Here is a 15648-nt window from a genome sequence, read left to right on the forward strand (position 1 = left end):
TGTGTGTGTGTGTGTGTGTGTGTGTGTGTGTGTGTGTGTGTGTGTGTGTGTGTGTGTGTGTGTGTGTGTGTGTGTGTCTGTAAGATTTGAGGTTATTTAAAGCTGAATAGTGTTCTCTCATGACCAGAATTAAATGTTTTATAGGAGTTTATCCTCGTGGTAAATATAATATGACAACTTGTATAGAAGATTGGTTTGACGAGCGGTAGCAGGAAGCTCTAGTACTTCAGTAAATATTCATTGCTGTAGCTCAGCTTCATAAAATAAATATCTAAATTCTACTTAATCTTTCGAGTAATTTTTTCTCCCCTTTGTCTACTCCAATCTAGTTCTAGTTTACATAAGCAGACACACACATACATACACATACGTAAGCACACATATACAAATACATATATACAAACACACACATTCTTATCTACATTTACGTGTATGTTGGTGTACATGTTTATCATTTTGGCTAGTATAATTTAGAAAAGTATTTCAGAAGTACTTTGGAACAAACATGTGAGGTATTTGTGGAATTGTAACTAATTTACAAGGACAGAAATTCAAAAATAAAAAAGAAAACAATCAAGCTATTACTTTTAATGTACAATATCAATAACGATAGTTAATGTCATCAAAAAATTTTCGTGGCCATCTTCTTCGTGACATGGCATTAAATTAGTGGATATTGTTGTGATGACATACTCTTCGTGTATGATTCTACTCAAAACTATATTCTGATATGCATCAACTTCATTTTCTGTTTTCAAATTTTCGAGATTCTTTTTTAATTTTTGTACAGATTAAGTACCAGCATGTGTTAACGATTGAAAAATCTACTTAGAATTGTCATCCTCATCCATAGCATCTATCATCGCAAGTATGATTTGAATACATTACATAGACACATTAGCTCTTTACTTAGAGAAAGCAGTATTGTTAGACTAGTTATTTTCCTATTTCTATCATTATTCATACAGCATTTGAATAGCCGAAGTTATCTTCAATTATAGTTTTCTATATGAATTGTTAGAAGAGTTGAATTACTTGACTGATTTTTCCACAATCGAATTCGTAAGATTGGTTTCAAATTTTTTTGGCACAAGACCAGCAATTTCGCAGGGGAAGGTAAGTCGATTACATCGACGCCAGTGTCCGACTGGTATTTATTTTATCAACCCCGAAAGGAGAAAAAGCAATGTCCACCTTGGAAGAGTTTGAACTGAGAACGTAAAGAGGGACGAATTATTAATATTATCAATGTGATAAAAATTCTTCTAGAATACTGAGACATCTCACAACATTTTACGTATAAGAGTTAGTTTTGTCTCCCTATTTGCTGAGTCCAATGAGTGTGTAATTTGAGAAACAGACAGTTGTGTTAGAGATGAGAGATTTCAAATAATCAGAAGAAAAGTAACAGAAACATTCTGTCCGTTTACCATTCGTTTACTATCCGTTTACTCACCGTTTACTATCATGTCACAAATTATTGTAAGTTTATATAAATAAAGGTAGCGAAGAACACAGTGTAGACGAAATATCAGTTTTAGCGACAACGCTTAGAAGAACGTGTATATTCCTTTTGAGAGCAAGTTCTTTTTTCCAATAATAAATGCACGCAGTCATTCTATTTAACTTTACTTCTCAGTTGGTTAACCCTTTAGCTAATCAACTAATCGATTATTTGATTAATCATACGGTCAGTCAATGAGCTAGGTTTCTCAAAATCCTTTTATTGCTAATCACGATCTCATCAATGGCGTGCTTCTCTAATCCAAGTCTGATTCAAGTCGGCCACTCAACTTCATCTCAGAATTAGGTCTGTATTTCCTTATTCATAAACCAATAATTAAAAATCACGATTGAAAGCAAACATCAGTCAATACCGGAGATTCTAACAAACAGATAAAATGCGTTACCTACTAGAATACACAAATGGGACATAACTATCATACTCTAGTCAACAGAATTTTGATATTTTAAGAATATAACCAATATAGGATTAAGGGGCTAATGAAAAATGAGAATCTCATCCTTGTTCCGGAAGTAAGTTTTCGCTTTGGATTACCATCATTATCGTAGCGGTTTCGTCTCACAGGTTTAATAAATTGAAGTTTACTACTATATTCATGATCAACGGTCATTGACGTAAAAAAAAAAAACAGGCTTAGAGCGAACAAGTCAAACGGTAACTGTTATGATTCCTAATTTGTTAAAATTGATCTTTAGACAGGAAGAAAAATGTAAACTTTAGTAGTGCTATAAACTCCGAATTAGAGTTAGGGGATTTCAACAAATTGAACATAATGTTAAGATTAACAAAGAAAGTCTGATCTTTGTTTCGGAAGTGATGGATAGTTGTGAAGACTCTGTTGTAGCTTAGATTTGACCTAGCGAACGCAGCAGTACATTTCTTGTTTCGGACTCAGTTGTAGACATGGTAATATAAACAGAAGTTTTAAGGTGGCGAGCTGGCAAAATCGTTAGCTCACTGGGCAAAATGCTTCGCGGTATTTCGTCCATTTTTACGTTCTGATTTCAAATGCTTCCGAGGTTGACTTTGCTTTTCATCTTTTCGAGATTGATAAAATAAATACCAACAGACCCCTAGCGTCCTATTCACATAATTGCTGGCCCTGTGCGAAAATTTGAAACCAGTATTCACAGAGAATAATTCAGTCATTAAGATAAAATATTATTAAAATACGAACTTAGCATTTACGACATTCTCGATAACACTTCTATTTGTATTCTATATTCTTTATATATTATTTCACGCAAATTCATATTCTGAAATACAATAAGGACAATATAATTAAATGTTTTTTTCAATATTTCCCATTTCACATCAGTTCTAATGAAAAAAAAAGTATATTCTATTTTCGTTCCCCTAATATTTTCTGTCTATCGTGGTGACTATTATTTACGCATCATATAGACACCGCAGCTGTTTCATTATGAGGCGATTAGCTTTTAGATTTCTTCTTATTTTTCTCTTTATTTCTGCGGCGTTTTCTACACCGAAATATGTCTCTATTTTTAGCTTTCCATATACATTGTTTGTAGAAATGAATTACATGCCTGATTCAGCAAGAATAGAGTGAGAAAGACTCTCCATGTGACTCAGAATCCATTAATAGCAAAGAGGGACTTTCCTGATGTTTGATTTTTAATATTTGGATTAATCTTCTCGCCTTCCTAATTCAAGCAATGTGTACGCAGCAACGTCTATTGCCCAGGGTCATACAACATGTCACTTGTCACAACCTAACTTTGAAGATTAAACAGCCACAGACATAAATAAATATTAGTCAACAATGATTAAAAAAGAAACAGCATTGGACGCTGTGTATTACCATTCAATTGTTCTTATATGTATAGCATAATCCCTCTTACTCCACGGATATTTTTAGACAATTTCAAGATTTCAAATTGTTATGTAGTATACTCTTGGACCTGGACCTATTCGTGGCAGAGATAAAACTAAAATAATCTGTGAGAAAATAACTCAAACAAAGCTGCTAGGAATTCAAATAGCAAAGAGATTACTGGTTAATGGCTATTATGCTCAATTATTCTTTCAGTTTGTAAACATTTTTCATCAGATAGTGTCGGAAGTCAAACTTCTTGACAACAGTTAGCAGTTTCGAATGAAAAAGGGAAATAATTTCAATGAATTAAAAGTAATTTCACACGTCTAATATAAAAGTAAGTTTCGTTTATGTTATGAGTAATAGAAATTGCTTTTTACTTCCAAATTAGTGGTAGATATTTTAGTACAAATGACAATAATTCGGCCCATAAAAGAATTGTCGATCAATTAAAAATATTTTATTCCGATTTCGTGATACTGATCCATGATTTATCACGTGCGCAAGACGATCTCAGAAATTTTATTGTATAGTTTTATTTCTAACTGAAGCATGATCATATCAACATTACCAGCTGTTGAGTGACGGAAGGTTCCAGGTTATTCAACAATTTCTTCATGTTTACCTGTAACATTAGAATGTTAAAAAGGAGGCAACTGGCAGAATCGTTGGCACGCCGGGCTAAGTGGTTATCGACATTTCTTCTGTCTTTATGGTCTGAGTTCAAACTTCCGGCGGGGTCGATAAAGTAAGTACCAGCTGAGTATTGAGGTAGATGTAATCGACTCATCCCCCACCTCAGACATGCTGGGGAGGGAATGAATTCGAAACCGACATTTCTAATATCAATGAAATTAATTGGTTATACATGATTTAAACCAGCACTGAGTTGCACTAATGTAAAATACTAGGATCATTTCAGGAGATTTAGTACATAAGCTTCATTGTGTAAATGATAAAAGAAGACTGAAACCTGTGTAAATAAAAGCCAGATAAATTTATATTAAAAGCAATAAATATGTAATGATAAAATATTACACTAAAATGTGTTGACAGTAAGTAAAAGAATTTAAATGAAAGAAAGGAAGAAAAAGTAATTAGGAGATGCAACACTTTTAGGATAATAAATCATCTGAAACGTTTGATAATAAGCAATAGATATGAAAATTAATAATTCTTCTTCAACAACAAAAATACAATCTTGTATTTATGTTAGTTATTTAAAATTATACATGGCTTTCGATATACGAAATAACTTGAAACTAGGCATGCGTAGCATATACGCATACTAGTTCTCGACCAGTTACATGGTATGAAAAACGTCTTATCTTCCTTCTTTTACTTTAAATTTGTATTGCTTTTTTCTTTTTTTCTTTTTATTCATTAACTCTTACGGTATACAACAGTATGGCAAGTCCAAGAATCGTTATCTTACACGCCAAGGGCATTATACGAAATTATATGTTCCGAGAATGCTGCATAGATATTTATATTTCATTAACGCAGTTGCACGTGTGGCCACAAACACCGCAAAGAAATATCTGTTGTCTGTTTGTCGAGCAAAGAATCAGTTTAGGTTAGGAAAACCTGAGCCGAAAAAAGGACCTACTCATCGGAGTTTATGGTACTGTGATCTAGGGTGACTCGAATCCGACTCTCAAAGTATTTGAAATAGCATAGAGTCCAAAACAAGGTAATATCGTCAAAGATTGCAAATGCACCCGTACGCAGTTATAAGGGTACGTCATTTACGTTCAGTTATTTACAATTACGAATTTACATTCATACGCAAATTTCCAAATGCTCGTTAGCGAATCGTGGGTGATTTTTCCTAGCTTGTTTTGTTTCTTATCCCAGCAGGTATCCAAAATTTTCCATACTGAATCAATAATCTCAGCTTTCTCAAATGATACAAGCTTAATATCAGCACCTACAATCCACTCTTCAACTCAGATATACGCGCACACTTAGCTACATATTTTTCTCCTGCAAGAAATATTTTAAAACCCAACATCGGTGTTACATTAAACGAAGTTGTATAAAAATTCAAACCTTCAAGGGGATTAGAGTTATCATTAATTTAGCGTCTGTGGTTCCTTGCATTGAGAAGATGTGTGTGTCTATTAGATCTTGTGATAATTTTCTGTATGTAATGTCACTTCAAGTTGATTATTTGAATTTCACTTTTTTACTTCCTCGAACGCTCTGGAGCTTTTCCCACGGAGACCGCCATCGAAATGTCTTTCAACAAATCTAGCAAGTAACGACTGCCCCATCAGATTCATTATATCACCTATTACTTCTTTTAGATTGTCATCTGCGATATTGCTCTGTGGCAAATGATAATTTTTTACGCATCATCATCCTACATAGTCTTTAGTACTGGAAATTATTTCCATGTTTTCTATATACACACCGCCAATTAAGTGGGAAGATCAGGTAATCCACTTCTCTCAAACGTTTCCAAGCGAAAAGGCATCCATTGACACATATATTTCGAAAAAAAATCATTATGTTCACTCACACATATCAACACAACCGTACACACACTCAAAAGCACACACATATGTATACAACAAGCTCACACAAATGTTTCTTTCAGAAGGCGTTGGTGAAGTCGAGTATATTGTAGACATTTATTGAAAGACTCTTTCCAAAGTCTCCCGAAGTAGTACCGATCTCTACACGCTATGACTGTGAAGCGAACGTCTCAGCCGCCCACACATGTCTGACTCTGTGTGTACTTGTATAACCGCAAAAGCATACATGCATATATATAGTTGTATATGCATATGTGTATCTACGGAGGTATATATTTATGATATATTGCATTACATTATATTCAACATATACCGAAGCATTAATTTTTTAATTAAATCTTAAAATCTGTTTCTTAAAAACTTCATAACAACAACGACACTACTGGTTTTACGACAAATGCTGACAGAAAATATTATATAGAAACAGTTGATGTTGTATTTGGATATATTTTATGCCTTCAATAAAAATTCGTTTTATATATAACTAGAGATTTAGTTAGTTATTAAGTAAGTATGGTATGTCTGTTCTGAAACGGGAGAATTAAAAACAGAAATAGTCATTTATTTTTTTCCTGACAATCTTTATTGGAAACTTTTATTGCAAAAAGTATATATATTTAAAAAAAAAACAAAAAGACAATAAAATAAGTTTTTATTTTCAAAGAAAATAGTATTAGCAACAGCCAGAACAACAGCAATAATAATAATAATAATAATAATAATAATAATAATGATGCTGCTGCTGCTGATGATGATCATGATGATGACAACAACAACAGCAACAACAACAACAACAAAAACAATAATGATTATGATAATAATAATAATAATAATAATAATAATAATAATAATATTAATAATAACAACAATAATAATAATGATAATAATAATGATAACCTAAAACTGTCAAATCTTTTTCGTTTTTTGTAGGTCTTCAGCTTATATATCATGCTGTTAAAAACACGATATTAGTCGATAAATATTCCAAGTTTATACAGAAATATGGAATAAGTTCACTGTGAGAATCACATTGCGTAATTCTCACCTGAAGATCGCATAAAAGATTATCCAACGGAGCTCATATATTTCACACTCTTCAAGCTGTTACTATAATCAGTATTTTAATTGTAGAAAGGCAATTTACGCGACCTATTGAAATGAAGGGTGCTATTTAACGTAATCCATGGTTTTGTACGGATGTGCGATACAGACGTGGTTTCAACATAAATGTAATGCTCCATTCCGTCTTAAATTTGCTTTATTAGCAGTTATGTGATAATATAACCGTATCTTGTGATTCACACAGAACGAATTGGTATATGTTTACATTAACTCGAAATAACAGAAAGATAGAAAAGGTTTTTCTGTGTTATTCATTTACTTTTAAGGAAGTGAAGTACCAACCATCTACAGTGGAAAGAACGCGCTTGGCACTTAAAACTGATTTACAATCACTATCTCCTAAAAGTAACGAACTATAGTTAACCTAACAATGGTGTATATAAATAAATAGAGACGTCAGTTTTAATCGCAATTAAGGTTATACATTTTTTTTTTTTGGAATAACATAACCTGTTTAGTGGCAGCATATTGTGTATTAAATCCAATCAGGAATCTAATCATGGTTCTGTAGAATAAGATGGATGAAGGTCACTCTAAACACAGAAGAGAAATGAGTACACAGATATAATACTAATAAAGATAATGAGTAATTATCTTAAAATGCAATTGTCATATGGAAACTAAAAAAGAACAATTATTTTATATAGGAGAATATGCATATTTATTAGAAATAAGGAATATAAGATCCGCACATACACTATAAATAAATAAATAGAAACTAATACATCTTTATTATATATATTGTCATTCTCTTGTACTTATTTATGCTGAAGAAGTCGAATATATATGGTTCGCAACGATTTATGATATGAATTTGCAGATTATCTTTTGGCTGGAAACTTACTTTTTATTAATTTAGTATCAGTATATGTTTAGTTTGTATTACATTTTTGCTGATGAGACTAGCAAAGCAAGTTTAGTATGTTTCATATGTATTCAAATAGAGTATTATGCTTCATTTGAAAGTATTTAAAACGAATTTTGTTGTTGAAGAATTGGAGATATAGAGAAATTCTCGTGGGTGATAACGTGATGGTGTTCATGATTGCGAAAGAATCATTGTGTGGTTGAAAAAATAACTGCATAATTTTAATGGTATTTCTTCGAATTTATACGTTTATTACTTTAGCTTTGCTGGTTACAATAAATGTACACTGAAATTTGCTATATATGTGTTTATATTTTCACCTGGTATCAGCGAAGTATTTATGTATCCGGCAAATAATGGTAGATTTTGAACGTTGTGTACCGAGTTCAAAACACTTCCGTCACCTTCGCCATCGAAAATTTAGTGAATCAGTAATTGTATCGTCGAAATCCTGTATAAAACAACGCAGTGCCATTCGTGCAATGCAAAAAAAAATAAATATCATAAGGCTACATTTGTTTCTGTAATGAACAAGAATATAATTCAATATGTATTCTTTTTCCCGTTAAGTTGTTACTTGCATATATGGCAGTAATCACACATACATGTAAATGTAAAGATGCGCGCCTTGTTCATTACATCGTTCAACATACGATGATTAAGTCGTGAGTTTGTCTCTAGAGACAGCATCATGTTTTTGTCCACAGCATTCTTTTTAATTATTCCAGTTCATTCAGTTGAAAACAGTGTACCAACTAAGTGTTGGTGCAGTCCTCCTTTCTTCCAGCTGTTCCATTTAAGATATTCCGACGGGTCAAGGGCTTATTGCTTATATATGATCGCAAATATTTAGGCAGCAAAAACATTTAGCATAAGTATGGAACAAGCTACCATGTCGTGCTCAGTTGTGAGTGACAGCTATGCTTTTTGGCTTATTTATACAATTTTATGGAGAGATGAAAACCCAAAGAGTATAAGTCCCTTCAACAGACACTAGCTTTTCTGGGCAAGCAAACATCTAAGTCTACTACTTTCTTTTTGTATGGTATTTTGTTTCTGATGATATTCATCATAGAGTGATGAATCTATATATTTATGTATAATTTTGCAGCAACATGGTTGTTTGACCTTATTAAATTCAAGAACGAATTCTGAAATAATTTGAATATTTCTAATTTTAAAATTTGCTGTACAATGCTATATATGCATATATTTTACCTCTGTCGTTTGTTTGTGTGTACGACTCTTCAATAGACAAAACAAAGTTTATGATTGCACAAGTCACACATTACAAAATGGCTGAAAGTTTTTCTTCGCTTTTTGCTATCTCTCTTGTGTTATGCACTTTGATCTATGTTTTTATTTTGTGCGTCTGTTGTTTGTGATGTCTCCTCATTCTTTAGTCGATATCTACTTGACTTTCCGAAATCTCGAAGGAATAGAAACTTGGCTTGTTTCGAACTTTGCATACAATTTGAATGTCTATTTATTTAGTGAATATGTCGGACGATCTATATGAACGATAGTTGAGCTTTAAATTGTTTGGATTGGGAATGAAACGCTAGCACAACTTACAAAACGAATAGACATCTGAACAAGTCTAATTTTCTTTCAATTTTCTATCACTGAATCGCAAGTTTCTTGCAGTTGTGATTATAGCGTTATGTAAGGTTATTGCGTGAACCTATAGTATTTTATCTAATATAATTTGTCCGTAAGATATAACCAAAATTCAAGGTACTCTGTTCTGAAATTATGTCACTTTCGTTCTTCATCTTAGAATTATATTCTAGCCTTTTATTTTCTTGATAAACGTAACAATTTCCAGCTTCACAAAATCAATTTATTTGTAAGGATTTTGCATTTTGGTTATTTGCAAATTACGGTTTGGAAAGCTTCCAATATTGACATTGTTTGAAAAACTCGTGAATCTATAAATTGTGGTGACATTATTTCGTCTACTCTTTGACTCTCTGAAATAGTATTATTAGATTATTACCTATCTTTGATTCATAGGAAAAAGATCATCGTTTCATGTTTCATACGCAGCCTTACCATAAAGCAGCAAAGATAGCCGAAAAGCTGTTTTTTCTTCAGATTTGCTAATTTTACGATATTTTGTGGTAGTTATTGAACTTTTAATTTTCAAAAGCTGCGAGTGTAAACGGTGATGTAATCCTGTATAGTATAAAAGTCCATATTTTATATTCTAAAAGAATTATTATTAGTTTTCTAGCTGTCTTCCATCATTTTTTCTAGAGACTGTTTCCTCAAAATTATCGTTTTCCTATGGATATGTTGTCGAACATTACATTTATTTCTATTCCTGACCATAATATATTTTTCGGTGAACAGTACTGCAGAATAATATCTTTCATGACTGCTTTATTTTGCATTTTCGTAGCTATGTTTTATCGTCTCTGTGGAATTTAGCAGTGTAATAAACATTTGCCAAGAATACTTTCCAGGTGGATTGGTTAATTATTATATATCTATATATATGTTTGTTGCTCGGATCTATATTTATTTGCAAATTGCTATCTTTGTCAACATTTGTTTCTACATATATATTTGTTTAAAGAGAATATCAATTTCCATGCCAACGTGAAATGACCTCACTGTATAACGAGTCTTCTTAAATAAGTAATCATTCTCAATATAAAATATATTCTCTCCCAAACCTTAGTAATGACTAGAACCTTGACCGTTGATATTAATTACAGCCAGTAAGTAATAGATTCATAATTCTATTTAAATGGAACCAGGAAAAGTGAAATGAGAAATGAACAAAACTGCATCATTCTCTTATATATATATATATATAGCATTGAAACATTATCACTGAACAGCAGAAAACACTGCTTTAATAGATTCATCCTCATTCATTTTAAATGTCATCATTCTGGCTATATATAACATGGATCTTCTGAATTCAATTATTTAGCTTACAAACGCGAAAGCTCTATCTTGAAATAGGATTATTAGTTACAAATGGAAAACCATAATAACTTATTTTACGATGCCTAAAAGAAAGAAAAAAACAGTTGCAAGTGCATTAACAAACCCGTTGCAGAATGAACCACACCCATTGTTGAGGACTCTGTGCTATCAATTGAAATTATCATTCTTAAGAGGACGATTGTTTTTACGAAAATTACCGTTCTGAATCTTAATAGAGTTACAAGGCCTAGAAATAGGCCTAGACATGTTGCGAGCCGGTGATTATATTCCCAATATTAGTTCAAATAAAATGAATTATAGTAATCGATGACTTGACAAAGCAAAAACATCAGCAACAATATTATTAGTATTTACTTTTAATCTCCATGTTTGTTACAATCAGTTGCCGAGACACTCCCAGCGTCCTAAGGCGAGTGAAGGATATGAGACGCTACAGTATGACTGAAGGCGTGTGGAGGAAAAGTGGCAGCAAAATATCTTCATGTTATACGACTCATTTGAATTGATAGTGTTTTCTAAGGATGTGGGCAGTACTCGTCAGTACAACTCTTTGGGATTTCTCTGAGACATGGTTCTCGTGGTGCATATTCTAGATATTTCTGACATCCTTTTTTATCATACCTAGGGCACTCACAATAACATAAAAGTCTCTCATTTTAACATGCCCTATCTTTTGTATTTCAATTTATGTTCTTATAGTTACTTAAACTGTCAAATTCCTTTACAGATATATTATTATCAGTGGGAACACTTACATCTATTAGTGTACAAGTAACAATGCGAAAGTTACTGGGTTCGCAAACACCGTACGACAGTGGTTCGTAATTAAGTTAATTGGATTAACGACGCAAGAATTATAGTTGTTACGTACTTACGTACGGTATTTGGATGAACTGCATATTCGAGAATCAATCCGAGAATAAGCATTTCAGCAAATTATTACGTATACAACAATAAAAATAGAAGGCTGGAAAGTAGATTAGGAATCACAACAGCAATTAGAAGAGTGCCTCGAACTGAGTTGTGTACAGATATATACGAGACAACGTTCAAAATTACGGTTCGACAGAGGTGAGATAGCCAACAGAGACAGAGGACAATAAGCACTACACATCACTTATGAGTAAGGAACTGGTTCTGATATTAATCCATCTTCTGTAAAGGCTTGTTTTCCTTTACTTTTTGAGAGATCACTTTCATTACATTTTGGGATGTCTTCCTATTTTCTACTTCGTGTGTTCTTGGCGGAGGTTTGTCATCCTTAGACCTATACAAATTACATCTTATCTGCTCATTGCATTTTGATGGGGTGGTTAAAGTTGGCTACGGTGAGACATGATTGGCATGCCTAGTCACTAGTTTCTTGAATCTGGCATGAAATAATCTCTGTTGCTACACATAATTTTGGTTTCTGAGCTCTTCTCAACGAAATGTCATCATGGAGTTCTTTGTAACGCAACTAAAATATTCGACAAATTTTTCTTATCCTGCCATTCAAAAAATACCTTTGATTGTTGCACAACAAAAGAAAGAAATTTAAGGGATCATTTGACTTCGTAAATCCATTCTGACCTCACTCAACCGCACATTGTCTTGTATGACATTTTTTCTGACCACCTGCACGTACTGTAACACAAAAGCTATAAAATGTAAGGGCCACAACCATTACAAATGCATTTGCCGAAAAAGTTGTCTTTCTCTGCTAAGCATACTGGAACAAATTATATATAATTCTTTATTGCCCACGAGGGGCTAAACATAGAGAGGAGACAAACAAGAACAGACAAAGGGATTAAGTCGATTACATCGACTCCAGTGCGTAACTGGTACTTATTTAATCGACCCTGAAAGGCAAAGTCGACCTCGGCGGAATTTCAACTCACAACGTAGCAGCAGACAAAATACTGCTAAGCATTTCGCCCGGCGTGCTAACGATTCTGCTAGCTCACCGCCTTTGAACAAATTATATAGACGGACGTGTCCCTCAAGATTTCAGCCTCAAACAGGCTGTGTTATCAGGCCTTAAACCATTGATAATAATAATTTAAGTCCTATCACGTTCAAGTGAGATAAATTTTTAGATATTTTGTTGAGGGCCACTCCCGGCTTTTTCGAGAACCAATGTTAGTCCTGACATTTTGCAAAATATTAAAGCAAGTTAATGGTTAGTTCAACATTGAACATTATATTTGGTACAAAAAAATTTAAACACTCGCTCTACTGTGCTTTGATATTCATATGCCCTTATTACAAATAAATCTTCTTCATGTCCGCACACTCCAATTAGCGCATGTGACGAGAACTGAACTTATCTGTGATAACATGAATACTTTTTAGAACTTTTGCATAACAAAATGTGAGCCTCGATGTTGTTTTGTTGATTGACGTACTGTTCAAAGTGTTACTATTGTTCTCTGTTTTTTAGCTCCTTTTTAGTACATCGAATTAAACTTCATTTATTTGATTTTGTCTGAAGGAAGATTATTGTTTCCAATTATGTAACTATATGTGACCATAGTCTTTAGTTTTGTTGTTGAAGGATCTCGTCATTACAGAATGAACCGGGTTGTTTTTAAAAACCAAAATTCTACAAGCGATAACAAATTCTAAAACATGAAAACATTTCTGTTTACTTCGGTATGAAAAATATTAAAAGTGTCCTGTTAGTAAATAATCCGAGTGAAGAAAATATTTTCATTCACTTTGAACTTGTAGAATATCCATAATTACCAGAACCCGTAAAAGACGACTTGTGACTGTAATAAATGAGAGCAATACTAATAAGAAAACCAAAAAATAGCAGTAATAACAAAATAATAATAATAATGGAGAAAAAGACTCGAAGGCAAACTTGAAGAGATGAAAATTAATTAAGAACATTAATATCATGCCGCAGAAAGAAACTCAGATAAGAGAATTAGATCAAAGACGGGCATACAAATATTTAGGAATCGATGAAGCAAGCAGTGTACAACTAACGCAAATGAAAGAAAAGATTAAAAATGAAATATCATAGCTGCATTTGATTAATACTTAAAACAGAGTTAAATGCAAAAAAAAAAAGAAAAAAATGAAATAGATAATAAGCATCTATCGCCTAGTTGTCCCAGTAATAAATTATAGATATAATATTCTCTGCTGGACTCTAAATGAACAAGCAAAGCTACACAGAAAAAGATATAATGACAGCCTTTGGAGTACACCACCCGAAATAAGGCATAGACAGAAAGCATTTTCTAAAAATACCGGGTGGTTGGCGACCTTAAGCATGGAGAAAGTTATTATAAAACGTCACTAAGAAACTACCAGCAAAGCTAGGTATGAACAGAAAATTAATTCAGATAACTTCTTTAATTGTTTTCTGTCTTCAAAGAAAACTGTAAATACTACAATGTATCAGGTAATGCCGGTAATTACGAAGTAACAGCAGCTACACTAACAGAAATTCTGGAAAGGTAAAGTAAAAGGAAACTTTAAGTTTCTTCAAGAAAAGGCACTGATATGGTTGTAGAATAAAAATGCTTACAAGGCCAATGCCTGAAATAGTATCATAAATACAGGATTTTATCACTATCGCTCATTAAGCAAAGATAGAAAGATTCTTGATAGGGCACAGGATAAAAGCCTCTCCCGTATACATCCCCAAAAGCGAATAATGAGATAGAATACTAATAAACTGAGAATATGTGAATAGAGATGAATAAGTAATTGGTCATGTCGTAGCTAACTACGCACTCTTAGCTGCATAATGATACATCTAAAGGTATGATAAAAGGGAACATCCACTAGAGATTATACAAAAATTACAAAATTTCAACATAAGGATCTGGGCTCTCCCTTTCCAGAATGAAAGATCTGTGTTATACAAATACATACAAATGTTGTTAAGGAAACCAGAAAAACAGATAACTCCTAATGGAATATATCAGTCACAACGGATGATAAACTGTTACTAAAACAAAAATCATCTTTTAATTATTTCAGTCACTGTACTGTGCTTTGAATAGTCTAATCAAGCAAATCACACCACATCTTAATTATTAAGTTCTGGTTTCTTTCGACAAACAGCTAGATTACGGGAATGTAAATAAAACAACACCGGTTCTCAAATAATGGTGGGGAACAACACAAATATATACAGCCTTGTAAGTGGATTTGGTTGGCGGAAGCTGAAAGAAACCCGGCGTATGTGTGTGTGTGTGTGTGTGTGTGTGTGTGTATGTGTGTGTGTGTGTGTGTTTGTGTGTACATAATATGTTCGTATTTAAACATATGTGTGCTTGTATGTGTCTGACGTGGTGTGGACCGAAGCCGGAACCGGGTGGTTTTGAAAGATACAGAAGGGTAAAATCTACAAGCTAGTAAGGATGTTCTAGTGGAATCTTTTATCTTTTATTTTAACTTGTTTCAGCCATTGCTACAACCATACTGGAACGCTGCCTTGATGTCTCGCGACGAACGGACAGGCCCCATTACTTATTTTAAGCTGGTACTTATTCATTCGAAGGGACGCTTTATGACGTAGTGGTTTAAGAGCGTGGGCTACTGACCCCAAGATTCCGAGTTCGATTCCAGGCAGTAATCTGAATAATAATAATAACATCGAAAAATACCTTAGGAAGGAAAACCCAGGTTCTAAACTTCATAGGCATAGGAGTGACTGTGTAGTAAGTAGCTTGGTTACCAACCACATGGTTCCGGGTTCAATATATATATTTCCCCGTGTTTTTCTCCTTGTCTCCGTATTCTTTCTGTTGAAGAGCGTAGCTCGAAACGTCAAAGACTTTCCGTATTC

Source organism: Octopus bimaculoides, chromosome 4 (genome assembly GCF_001194135.2).
Source record: "Octopus bimaculoides isolate UCB-OBI-ISO-001 chromosome 4, ASM119413v2, whole genome shotgun sequence".
Taxonomy (NCBI): Eukaryota; Metazoa; Mollusca; class Cephalopoda; order Octopoda; family Octopodidae; genus Octopus; species Octopus bimaculoides.